Genomic DNA, 15,020 nt, shown 5'->3' on the forward strand with positions numbered 1-15,020 from the left:
GGACCCCCCTAATGGAACATCTTCGCCGGTTAGAAACATTTAGGCTGGCCTGCCTACGATCCATCCTGGGTTTAACCAGACTGGATTGTGTGAGGAGCTCACAAATCCTTGAAAGATCTGGGCAAGGTCCCATCGGTGAGCTCCTCCGGCGGGCAAGGCTGCGATGGCTGGGTCATGTAGCCCGCATGCCCAGCCACCGCATGCCGAAACAGCTTTTGTTGGCCGGATCGAGGGGGCTAAACGGGAGGACGTGGAGCTGAGTGGACTTGCCGATAACTGGTACCAGTGGTGTCAAGATCGGCCTCTGTGGAGGAGGCTCGTGAAGGACGCTGCTATTGGGCAGTTGGAGGCAGTCGCCCTCCAACAACAGCGGAGGGTGGAGGAGCGACACTCACAACAACGAGCGGAGCGCCGGGTGGCTAAAGCACAGCAGGTTGGCACAGTAGGGGGCACAGGTGGTGCATCAGCCAGTCATCTCAGTCAGTCGACCCGTGACACCTGGGTCTGCCCCGTGACCTCCTGCCAGCGGGCGTTCGACACTTCACGTGGCCTCAAGGTGCACATAGCCTGGCACAAGCGTCATGGTGATGTCACCGCCACTTAGTGGTGAATGGCGGTTGTTGTTGTGTGACTGTGTGTGACTGTGTGTGTGTACTGTGTGTGTCTGTGTGTACACTGTGTGACTGTGTGTGTGTCTGTGTGTCTGTGTGTACACTGTGTATCTGTGTGTACACTGTGTGTGTCTGTGTGTACACTGTGTCTACACTGTGTGTCTGTGTGTGTTCACTGTGTCTGTGTGTGACTGTGTGTGTGTCTGTGTGTACACTGTGTCTGTGTGTACACTGTGTGACTGTGTGTACACTGTGTGACTGTGTGTGTGTACACTGTGTCTGTGTGTGTACACTGTGTGTCTGTGTGTGTACACTGTGTGACTGTGTGTGTGACTGTGTGTGTGTCTGTGTGTGTCTCTGTGTCTGTGTGTGACTGTGTGTCTGTGTGTCTGTGTGTGACTGTGTGTGTACACTGTGTGTCTGTGTGTGTACACTGTCTGTCTGTGTGTGACTGTGTGTGTGTACACTGTGTACACTGTGTGTGTGTGTGTGTACACTGTGTGTGTGTGTGTGTACACTGTGTGTCTGTGTGTGACTGTGTGTGTGACTGTGTGTGTGTACACTGTGTCTGTGTGTACACTGTGTGTACACTGTCTGTGTGTGTGTTCGTGTGTCTGTGTGTGACTGTGTGTGTCTGTGTGTGTACACTGTGTGTCTGTGTGTGACTGTGTGTGACTGTGTGTGTGTGTGTGTCTGTGTGTACACTGTGTGTACACTGTGTCTGTGTGTACACTGTGTGTACACTGTCTGTGTGTGTGTTCGTGTGTCTGTGTGTGACTGTGTGTCTGTGTCTCTGTGTGTGTGTGTACAATGTGTGACTGTGTGTGTGACTGTGTGTGACTGTGTGTGTGTACACTGTGTGTACACTGTGTGTGTCTGTGTCTCTCTGTGTGTGTGTACAATGTGTGTCTGTGTGTACACTGTGTGTGTGTCTGTGTGTGACTGCAGGCAAGTGAGGGTCATGTTCAGATCAAGTCTCTGGGCATGGATCACCTTTACTTGCAAGTCCGGGCACAGTCCTGAGGCACACAGACAAAGCTCCCCCAGGTAGCCCACGCAGGGCTGTAGGGGCAAGTGCTGTCAGCAGCACCTACACACAGACAAAGCTCCCCCAGGTAGCCCACGCAGGGCTGTAGGGGCAAGTGCTGTCAGCAGCACCTACACACAGACAAAGCTCCCCCAGGTAGCCCACGCAGGGCTGTAGGGGCAAGTGCTGTCAGCAGCACCTACACACAGACAAAGCTCCCCCAGGTAGCCCACGCAGGGCTGTAGGGGCAAGTGCTGTCAGCAGCACCTACACACAGACAAAGCTCCTCCAGGTAGCCCACGCAGGGCTGTAGGGGCAAGTGCTGTCAGCAGCACCTACACACAGACAAAGCTCCCCCAGGTAGCCCACGCAGGGCTGTAGGGGCAAGTGCTGTCAGCAGCACCTACACACAAAGCTCCCCCAGGTAGCCCACGCAGGGCTGTAGGGGCAAGTGCTGTCAGCAGCACCTACACACAGACAAAGCTCCCCCAGGTAGCCCACGCAGGGCTGTAGGGGCAAGTGCTGTCAGCAGCACCTACACACAGACAAAGCTCCCCCAGGTAGCCCACGCAGGGCTGTAGGGGCAAGTGCTGTCAGCAGCACCTACACACAGACAAAGCTCCCCCAGGTAGCCCACGCAGGGCTGTAGGGGCAAGTGCTGTCAGCAGCACCTATACACAGACAAAGCCCCCCCAGGTATTTCACGCAGGGCTTTAGGGGCAAGTGCTGTCAGCAGCACCTACACACAGACAAAGCTCCTCCAGGTAGCCCACGCAGGGCTGTAGGGGCAAGTGCTGTCAGCAGCACCTACACACAAAGCTCCCCCAGGTAGCCCACGCAGGGCTGTAGGGGCAAGTGCTGTCAGCAGCACCTACACACAGACAAAGCTCCCCCAGGTAGCCCACGCAGGGCTGTAGGGGCAAGTGCTGTCAGCAGCACCTACACACAGACAAAGCTCCCCCAGATAGCCCACGCAGGGCTGTAGGGGCAAGTGCTGTCAGCAGCACCTACACACAGACAAAGCTCCCCCAGGTAGCCCACGCAGGGCTGTAGGGGCAAGTGCTGTCAGCAGCACCTATACACAGACAAAGCCCCCCCAGGTATTTCACGCAGGGCTTTAGGGGCAAGTGCTGTCAGCAGCACCTACACACAGGCAAAGATCCCCCGTGTAGCCTCTAGCAGGCTGTAGGGGCAAGTGCTGTCTCCCTGGCGCTGATAGTTTAACACACACTCCAGGTACTTATTTATGGGCTGGTGGTGGTGCACCTAGCCTGGCACAACAGTACAACTTATGGCACCTGCTGGGTCTGTGCCGTGACCACCTCCTCGTGCACCTAGCCTGGCACAACAGTACAACCCATGGCACCTGCTGGGTCTGTCCCGTGACCTCCTCGTGCACCTAGCCTGGCACAGCAGTACAACCCAAGGTGCACCTAGCCTGGCACAGCAGTCAACCCACGGCACCTGCTGGGTCTGTCCCGTGACCTCCCGTCAGCAGCGAGCTTTCGACACTTCACGTGGTCGCCTCAAAGTGCACCTAGCCTGGCACCTAGCCTGGCGAATTGTCGGGCATTGGATGGTGATGACAGTGGTATATGACGGTACGGTTACAGGTGATACACCACGCTAGTGGTGGTACACCACGCTAGTGGTGATACACTGTGTTACAGGTGATACACTGTGTTAGTGGTGATACACTGTGTTAGTGGTGATACACTGTGTTAGTGGTGATACACTGTGTTAGTGGTGATACACCATGTTAGTGGTGATACACTGTGTTAGTGGTGATACACTGTGTTACAGGTGATACACCATGTTACAGGTGATACACTGTTACAGGTGACACACTGTGTTACAGGTGATACACCATGTTACAGGTGATACACCACGCTAGTGGCGATACACTGTGTTAGTGGCGATAAATTACGATGTTACGGTTAGCGGTGACGAGATAGTGGTGTTATAGCAATGGTGGCGGTGGTGTTATAGCGATGATGTTACAGCGCTGATGTTACAGCGCTGATGTTACAGCGCTGATGTTATAGCGATGATGTTATAGCGGTGGTGTTGTGGCGGCGATGATGTTATAGCAATGGCGTTATAGTGGTGGCACTGATGATGTTATAGCGATGATGTTATAGCGGTGGTAGCGATGATGTTATAGCGATGTTACAGCGATGATGTTACAGCGATGATGTTATAGCGATGATGTTACAGCGATGATGTTACAGCGATGATGTTACAGCGATGATGTTACAGCGATGGCGATGACTCCGCTGACGACGGCCCTTCAGAGACGGCCGCTTTCGCCTTCAGAATCGAGGGGTTGCGACAGGATCCTCAACAGTGACCGACACTACAACTGCTGCTCTGTAAGCGACTCCTCACTACGGCAGAGAGATATTGTGTGTCTGTGTGTGCGTGTGTGTGCGTGTGTGTGTGCGTGCGTGCGTGTGTATGTGTGTGTGTGCGTGTATATGTGTGTGTGTGTGTGCGTGTATATGTGTGTGTGCGTGTATATGTGTGTGTGTGTGTGCGTGTATATGTGTGTGTGTGTGTGTGCGTGTATATGTGTGTGTGTGTGTGCGTGTATATGTGTGTGTGTGTGTGTGCGTGTATATGTGTGTGTGTGTGCGTGTGTGTGCGTGTCTGCGCTATAAACCCGGCGACCCGGGTTCGATTCCCGCTCACGGCCAACACCGCCAGTGACGATTATCTGAACCGGTCCCCGGGCCTCCCCTAGGTCGACTCAGCCTCAAATGAGTACCTGGTATAGCGGTGTGTAGTAAACATCGCCACTGGGGGAGACAAAGGCGGCCGGGCGTGGTTGCTGGCCACCCACCCACCCCCTCGTGTACCGTTACCGGCCTTCATAGGTGCTCGCTAACAGCACTTGCCCCTACAGTCTGTCACAGGCTACACGGGGGATCTTTGTCTTTGCGTGCTGCTCGCTAGCACAGCACTTGCCCCTACAGTCTGTCACAGGCTACACGGGGGATCTTTGTCTTTGTGTGCTGCTCGCTAGCACAGCACTTGCCCCTACAGTCTGTCACAGGCTACACAGGGGATCTTTGTCTTTGCGCGTGTGTGTTTTAGCTGTGTGGTTTTCTTGTTTAAATTAGCGAATTAAAAACGATTACCTCTTACCATCTTTGCGCGTGTGTGTGTGTCTCTCTCAATAAACCAATGTTAGCTGTCCCTGGGTTAGTTGAGTGTTATTTCCTGATTGCTTATGCCTAAAAAGGGCCAAAAAATGTCAACTGGATCTTCTTTGGTTCTGTTCGGTAAAGTCACCACCACCACCACGTAGAATGAGAATAAAATAATAAATTGATAAAATAAAATAACGCGATAAAATTCTCACGACGTTTCGGCCACAACACAAGCGGCCTTCATCAGGTGAAGGGACGAGACTGTCTGGTAGGACAGCGCTGTCTCTCTGTCCTATCAGACAGTCTCGTCCCTTCACCTGATGAAGGCCGCTTGTGTTGTGGCCGAAACGTCGTGAGAATATTAGACATAGACATAGACACAAACAGAGAGAGACACCAGCAGAAAGAGACAGACAGACACAGAGAGAGACACAGACATAGACACAGACAGAGAGAGACACCAGCAGAGAGAGACAGACAGACAGAGAGAGACACCAGCAGACAGAGACACAAGCAGAGACACACGGAGATACACAGAGAGACACACAGACAGACACAGAGAGAGACAGACAGACAGACAGAGAGAGACACCAGCAGAGAGAGACAGACAGACACAGAGAGAGAGAGACACAGAGAGACAGACAGAGAGAGACACAGAGAGAGACACAGACACAGAGAGAGACACCAGCAGAGACACACAGACAGACACAGAGAGAGACACACAGACAGAGAGACAGAGAGAGAGAGAGACACCAGCAGACAGACACACAAGCAGAGAGAGACAGACAGACACAGAGAGAGACACCAGCAGACAGAGACACAAGCAGAGACACACACACAGAGAGAGACACCAGCAGAGAGAGACAGACAGACAGAGAGAGACACAGACAGAGAGAGACACACAGACAGACACAGAGAGAGACAGACAGACATAGACAGAGAGAAAGCAGAGAGACACACAGACAGACACAGAGAGAGACACAGAGAGAGACACACAGACACAGAGAGAGACACCAGCAGAGAGACAGACAGACAGAGAGAGACACCAGCAGACAGAGACACAAGCAGAGACACACAGACACAGAGAGAGACACCAGCAGAGAGAGACAGACAGACACAGAGAGAGACAGACACACAGACAGAGAGAGACACAGACAGAGACACAGACAGAGACACAGACACACAGAGAGACACCAGCAGAGAGACACAGACAGACAGAGAGAGACACAGAGAGAGACACAGACACAGAGAGAGACACACAGACAGAGAGAGACACCAGCAGACAGAGACACAAGCAGAGACACACGGAGATACACAAAGAGAGACACACAAGCAGAGACACACAGACAGACACAGAGAGAGAGAGACACCAGCAGAGAGAGACAGACACAAAGACACAACGCGAGACAACACAGACAGACACACAGAGAAAGACACACAGAGAGACACACAGAGAGAGAGACAGAGAGACACACAGACAGACACAGAGCGAGACACCAGCAGAGAGAGACAGAGACACGGAGAGAGACAACATAGACACATAGACACACAGAGAAAGACACATAGACACACAGAGAAAGACACACAACATAGACACAAAGAGATAGACACAGAGAGAGACAACACAGAGACACAGAGAAAGACACACATAGAGACACAGAGACACACAACATAGACACACAGAGAGAGACAACACAGAGACACACAGAGAAAGACAGAGAGACACACAACTTAGACACAAAGAGACACAGACACACAGAGAGAGAGACAACACAGAGATACACAGAGACACAGAGAGAGACACAAAACATAGACACATAGACACAGAGAGAGACAACACAGAGGCGCAGAGAGAGACACAACCTAGACACACAGAGAGATAGAGACAGAGAGACACACAGAGACACACAACATAGACACAACACAGACACACAGAGACACACAACATAGACACACAACATAGACACACAGAGAGATAGAGACAGAGAGACACACAACAGAGACACACACAGAAACACACAGAGAGACACAGAGACACACAACATAGACACACAACATAGACACACAACACAGACACACAGAGAGACACAGAGACACACAACATAGACACACAACATAGACAAACAACACAGACACAGAGAGACAGAGACACACAGAGAGAGGCACACAACATAGACACACAGAGAGACACAACATAGACACAACACAGACACACAGAGACACAGAGAAAGACACACAACATAGACACACAGAGAGACACAACATAGACACAACACAGACACACAGAGACACAGAGAGACACACAGAGAGAGACACACAACATAGACACAAAACATAGACACAGAGAGATAGAGACAGAGAGACACAGAACAGACACACAACATAGACACACAGAGAGACACACAGACAGAGACACACAACATAGACACACAGAGAGACACACAGAGAGAGAGACACACAACATAGACACAAAACAGACACACAGAGAGATATAGAGACAGAGAGACACAGAACAGAGACACACAACATAGACACACAGAGAGATATAGAGACAGAGAGACACAGAACAGAGACACACAACAGAGACACACAACATAGACACACAGAGAGACACACAACATAGACACACAGAGAGACACACAGAGAGAGACACACAAAGAGAGACACACAACATAAACACACAACAGAGACACACAGAGAGACAGATACACACACAAAGACAGAGACAGAGAGACACAACATAGACACACAGAGAGAGACAGAGACAGACAACACAGAGACACAGAGAGACACGCAGAGAGAGACACACAACATATACACAAAACATAGACAGAGACACAGAGACACACATAGACACACAGAGAGACAGATACACACAGAGAGACACACAAAGAGAGACACACAACATAGACACACAGAGAGACACACAGAGAGACACACACAACATAGACACACAGAGAGAGACACAGAGAGATACAGAGACACACAAAGACAGACACACAGACAGACACACAACATAGACACACAACACAGACACACAGAGACACACAACATAGACACACAACACAGACACACAGAGACACACAACAGACACACAGAGAGACACAGAGACACACACAACACAGACACACAACATAGACACACAACACAGACACACACAACACAGACACAGAGACACACAACATAGACACACAGAGAGACACACAACATAGACACACAACACAGACACAGAGACACACAACATAGACACACAACACAGACACACAGAGACACACACAACATAGACACACAACACAGACACAGAGAGAGACACACAACATAGACACACAGAGAGACACAGAGACACACACAACACAGACACAGAGACACACAACATAGACACACAGAGACAGACACACAACATAGACACACAACATAGACACACACACAGACACAGAGAGAGACACACAACATAGACACACAGAGACACACAACATAGACACACAGAGACACACACAGAGACACACAACATAGACACACAACACAGACACACAGAGCCTCACAGAGAGACACACAACATAGACAAACAGAGACACAGAGAGACACACAGAGACAGACACACAACATAGACACACAACACAGACACACACAGACACACAACATAGACACACAACACAGACACACAGAGACACAGAGAAAGACACACAACAAAGACACACACAGAGACACACAACATAGACACACAACACAGACACACAGAGACACACAACATAGACACACAACACAGACACACAGAGACACACAACATAGACACACAGAGACACACAGAGACACACAACATAGACACACAACACAGAGACACAGAGAGAGACACAACGAAACACAGAGACACACACACAACACAGAGACACACAACATAGACACACAGAGACAGACACACATAGACACACAAAGACAGACACACATAGACACACAAAGACAGACACACATAGACACACAAAGACAGACACACAGAGACAGACACACAACAGACACACAACAGACACACAACACAGACACACAGACACACAACATTGACACACACAGAGACACACAACATAGACACACAACACAGACACACAGAGACACACACAGAGACACACAACACGGACACACAGAGACACACAACATAGACACACAGATACACACACACAGACACACAACACAGACACAGAGAGATACACACACAGAGACACACAACACAGACACACAGAGACACACACCCACAACATAGACACACAACACAGACACACAGAGACACACAACATAGACACACAGACACACACAGAGACACACAGAGAGACACACAACACAGACACACAACACAGACACACAGAGAGAGACACACAACACAGACACACAACAAAGACACACAACATAGACACAACACAGACACACACACAACATAGACACACAACACAGAGACACACAGAGACACAGAGAGAGACACACAACACAGACACACACAGAGAGACACACAATATAGACACACAACACAGAGCCACACAACACAGACACACAACACAGAGACACACAGAGACACAGAGAGAGACACACAACACAGACACACAACAAAGACACACAACATAGACACACAACACACACAGAGACACACAACAAAGACACACAACATAGACACACAACACAGACACACAGAGACACACAACATAGACACACAGACACACACACAGAGAGACACACAACACAGACACACAACACAGACACACAGAGAGAGACACACAACACAGAGACACACAGAGACACAGAGAGAGACACACACACAGAGACACACAGAGAGACACACAATATAGACACACAACACAGAGCCACACAACACAGACACACAACACAGAGACACACAGAGACACAGAGAGAGACACACAACACAGACACACAACAAAGACACAACATAGACACACAACACACACAGAGACACACACAACAAAGACACACAACATAGACACACAACACAGACACACAGAGACACACAACATAGACACACAGACACACACACAGAGACACACAGAGAGACACACAACACAGACACACAACACAGACACACAGAGAGAGACACACAACACAGAGACACACATAGACACAGAGAGAGACACACACACAGAGACACACAGAGAGACACACAACACAGACACACAACAAAGACACACAACATAGACACACAACACAGAGACACACAGAGACACAGAGAGAGACACACAACACAGACACACAGAGACAGACACACATAGACACACAAAGACAGACACACAGACACACAAAGACAGACACACAGAGACAGACACACAACAGACACACAACAGACACACAACAAAGACACACAGACACAGAGACACACAACATAGACACACACACAGAGACACACAGAGACACACAACATAGACACACAACACAGACACACAGAGACACACACACAGACACACAACACAGACACAGAGAGATACACAGAGACACACAACACAGACACACAGAGACACACACACACAACATAGACACACAACACAGACACACAGAGACACACAACATAGACACACAGAGACACACACAGAGACACACAGAGAGACACACAACACAGACACACAACACAGACACACAGAGAGAGACACACAACACAGACACACAACAAAGACACACAACATAGACACACAACACAGACACACACAACATAGACACACAACACAGAGACACACAGAGACACAGAGAGAGACACACAACACAGACACACACAGAGACACACAACATAGACACACAACACAGACACACAGAGACACACACAACATAGACACACAACACAGAGACACAGAGAGAGACACACAACACAGACACACACAGAGAGACACACAATATAGACACACAACACAGAGCCACACAACACAGACACACAACACAGAGACACACAGAGACACAGAGAGAGACACACAACACAGACACACAACAAAGACACACAACATAGACACACAACACACACAGAGACACACACAACAAAGACACACAACATAGACACACAACACAGACACACAGAGACACACAACATAGACACACAGACACACACACAGAGAGACACACAACACAGACACACAGAGAGAGACACACAACACAGAGACACACAGAGACACAGAGAGAGACACACACACAGAGAGACACACAACACAGACACACAACAAAGACACACAACATAGACACACAACACAGAGACACACAGAGACACACAACCGAGACACAGAGAGAGACACACACACACACAGAGACACACATGAACGAGAGGCGGGGGTTGGGTTGGGGTTGGGCTGAAAACAAAATAAACTAAGTGAAACCGCCGAGGCATTCGAGACTTAACTCTCCTTCCACGTGATGCCCGCGAGTGCCGATACGTGCCGCCGGCGACGGGCCGACACTCCGGGAGCACGGCCCACGTGGTACGAGCCCAGGGCACGTGACGTGTTAAAGGGGAGCTGTGGGTGAGGCTCTTGCTCGCTGGGGGGGTGAGGGGGACATCTCTCCACCCCACCACCACCACCACCCCCCCACCGAGGGGTGCGTGTGTGGGGCTAACCCCGGTGCGGCTGTCAAGTCAGCAGCGTGAGCGTGTCACTTCGCAGAGTGGGTCAGACTCGCCACACTCGCCACACGCACACAGAGAGAGCCATAGACTCACCACACAGAGAGGGCCATAGACTCACACATAGAGAGCGCCATAGACTCACACATAGAGAGAGCCATAGACTCACACATAGAGAGAGCCATAGACTCATCACAGAGAGAGCCATAGACTCACACATAGAGAGAGCCATAGACTCGTCACACAGAGAGCCATACTCATCATACAGAGAGCCATAGACTCGTCACACAGAGAGAGCCATAGACTCATCACACACAGAGAGCCATAGACTCATCACACACAGAGAGCCATAGACTCACACATAGAGACCCATAGACTCACCACACAGAGACCCACAGACTCACCACACAGAGACCCATAGACTCACCACACTCACACAGAGACCCACACTCACCACACTCACACAGAGACCCACAGACTTACACATAGAGACCCACAGTCTCACCACACAGAGACCCATAGACTCACCACAAAGAGACCCACAGACTCATCACACAGAGACCCACAGACTCACCACACAGAGACCCACAGACTCACCACATAGAGACCCACAGACTCATCACACAGAGACCTACAGACTCACCACACAGAGACCCACAGACTCACCACACAGAGACCCACAGACTCACCAAACAGAGAACCACAGACCCACCACACAGAAACCCACAGACTCACCACACAGAGACCCATAGACTCATCACACAGACTCACCACACAGAGACCAACAGACTCACCACACACAGACACCCAGACTCACCACACAGAGACCCACAGACTCACCACACTCACCACACAGAAACCCACAGACTCACCACTCGCCACACAGAGACCCACAGACTCACCACTCACCACACAGACCCACAGACTCACCACACACAGACTCACCACACACAGACTCACCACACACAGACTCACCACACAGAGACCCACAGACTCACCACACAGAGACCCACAGACTCACCACACAGAGACCCATAGACTCGCCACACAGAGACCCACAGACTCACCACAGACACCCACAGACTCACCACACAGAGACCCACAGACTCACCACACTCACCACACAGACACCCACAGACTCACCACATAGAGACCCATAGACTCACGACACAGACACCCACATACTCATCACACAGAGACCCACAGACTCACCACACAGAGACCCACAGACTCACCACACAGAGACCCACAGACTCACCACACAGAGACCCACAGACTCACCACACAGAGACCCACAGACTCACCACACAGAGACCCACAGACTCACCACACAGACTCACCACACTCACCACACAGAGACCCACAGACTCACCACACAGAGACCCACAGACTCACCAAACAGTGACCCACAGACCCACCACACAGAAACCCACAGACTCACCACACAGAGACCCATAGACTCATTACACAGACTCACCACACAGAGACCAACAGACTCACCACACACAGACACCCAGACTCACCACACAGAGACCCACAGACTCACCACACTCACCACACAGAAACCCACAGACTCACCACTCGCCACACAGAGACCCACAGACTCACCACTCACCACACATAGACCCACAGACTCACGCCCCGTGTTCATTTCCGGCAATGATTTTTTTATTGTTTGTCCGAGTGAAATAATTTCAATCCGTAAAAACCCCCCCTCAGCCCCTCCCTCCCCCCCCCCTGTTCACAAAGACAAGAACGTCCCCCCAATCCCCGTGTAGCCCAACGCAGCCTGGAGGGGGAAAGCGTTGGGCAACGCACGGACTACCCCGCACTGTCTCCTCTGTGGCGATGATGTTCACGACACCACCACCAACAACAACAACACACTCATATATATCACTCATATCACTCACTCACTCATACACTCACTCACTCATATCACTCACTCATACACTCATACACTCACTCATACATATCACTCATCACTCACACACTCATATCACTCACACACTCATATCACTCATATCACTCACACACTCATATCACTCATATCACTCACACACTCATATCACTCATATCACTCACACACTCATATCACTCATATCACTCACACACTCATATCACTCACACACTCATATCACTCATATCACTCACACACTCATATCACTCATATCACTCACACACTCATATCACTCATATCACTCACACACTCATATCACTCATATCACTCACATACTCATATCACTCACTCATACACTCACTCACACACTCACAATCACTCACACACTCATACCACCCACACTCACACACTTATATCACTCACACACTTATATCACTCACACACTCACACTCATATCACTCACACACTCACACACTCACACACTCACTCACACACTCACTCACACACACTCACTCACACACTCACTCACTCACTCACATCACTCACATCACTCACACACTTATATCACTCACACACTCACACACTTATATCACTCACACACTTATATCACTCACACACTCACACACTTATATCACTCACACACTCACACACTTATATCACTCACACACTCACACACTTATATCACTCACATCACTCACACACTTATATCACTCACACACTCACACACTTATATCACTCACACACTTATATCACTCACACACTCACACACTTATATCACTCACACACTCACACACTTATATCACTCACACACTCACACACTTATATCACTCACACACTCACACACTTATATCACTCACACACTCACACACTTATATCACTCACATCACTCACACACTTATATCACTCACACACTCACACACTTATATCACTCCACACTTATATCACTCACACACTCACACACTTATATCACTCACACACTCACACACTTATATCACTCACACACTCACACACTTATATCACTCACACACTCACACACTTATATCACTCACACACTCACACACTTATATCACTCACACACTCACACACTTATATCACTCACACACTCACACACTTATATCACTCACACACTCACACACTTATATCACTCACACACTTATATCACTCACACACTTATATCACTCACACACTCACACACTTATATCACTCACACACTCACACACTTATATCACTCACACACTCACACACTTATATCACTCACACACTCACACACTTATATCACTCACACACTCACACACTTATATCACTCACACACTTATATCACTCACACACTCACACACTTATATCACTCACACACTCACACACTTATATCACTCACACACTCACACACTTATATCACTCACACACTCACACACTTATATCACTCACACACTCACACACTTATATCACTCACACACTCACACACTTATATCACTCACACACTCACACACTTATATCACTCACACACTCACACACTTATATCACTCACACACTCACACACTTATATCACTCACACACTCACACACTTATATCACTCACACACTCACACACTTATATCACTCACACACTCACACACTTATATCACTCACACACTCACACACTTATATCACTCACATCACTCACACACTTATATCACTCACACACTCACACACTTATATCACTCACACTCACACACTTATATCACTCACACACTCACACACTT

The sequence above is a fragment of the Petromyzon marinus genome, assembly GCF_048934315.1.
Source record: "Petromyzon marinus isolate PM22_M1 ecotype Great Lakes invasive population chromosome 75 unlocalized genomic scaffold, UKy_Petmar_22M1.pri1.0 chr75_unloc.1, whole genome shotgun sequence".
Classification (NCBI taxonomy): Eukaryota; Metazoa; Chordata; class Hyperoartia; order Petromyzontiformes; family Petromyzontidae; genus Petromyzon; species Petromyzon marinus.